The sequence below is a fragment of the Octopus bimaculoides genome, chromosome 1 (assembly GCF_046866305.1).
Source record: "Octopus bimaculoides isolate indiv1 chromosome 1, ASM4686630v1, whole genome shotgun sequence".
Taxonomy (NCBI): domain Eukaryota; kingdom Metazoa; phylum Mollusca; class Cephalopoda; order Octopoda; family Octopodidae; genus Octopus; species Octopus bimaculoides.
Genome location: NC_142928.1, coordinates 21,782,947 through 21,783,642, shown reverse-complemented (window position 1 = coordinate 21,783,642; position 696 = coordinate 21,782,947).

Genomic DNA, 696 nt, shown 5'->3' with positions numbered 1-696 from the left:
GAGGATCTGCATTGTTTCCCATCTAGTAGGAGAAGGGAAGAGAAAAACAAAATGGACAGTAGGCTCTGTAAGAAATAGATAACGGTGATAAGGTACCCGTAACTTAGCAGTTCGGCAAAAGAGTCCGATAGAATAAGTACTAGGCTTACAAAGAATAATTCCTGGGGTCGATTTGCTCATCTAAAGGTGGTGCTCCAGCATGGCCACAGTCAAATGACTGAAACAAGTAAAAGAGTAAAAGAGTAAAGCACTTCATTTGATGTTGCCCTTCAGCATCTAACATGTGGTACACAGTGCACCTGAAAAGACAATGTCAATTTGATAGAGGGAGTCAGCTAATGTACAACACAAACATTTGATCACTATAAACAAACCATCTGTGTGGATTGTTCAGTAAGATATTGCAGAACTGTCATCTATCATTTAAGATAGCAGAGTCAACCAGAGTCCACCCTATGAAAAACGATACTAAATAAATGTTTTATATTGTATCATTTGGAAGAAAAATATACATGCCTCTTTTTTATTTATACCAGATGAAGTAGAATATATTTATTTTCTGTACAACCAAATATTAGTTTCCGCAAAATTAAATTTGATGAATTGATATTGATAACAGTGGAGAAAAGTTTTGTCTTTTTTTGGAGACATTGGTTTATTTCTAAGGTTCTGCTAATGTAAACAGAACATGAGAAA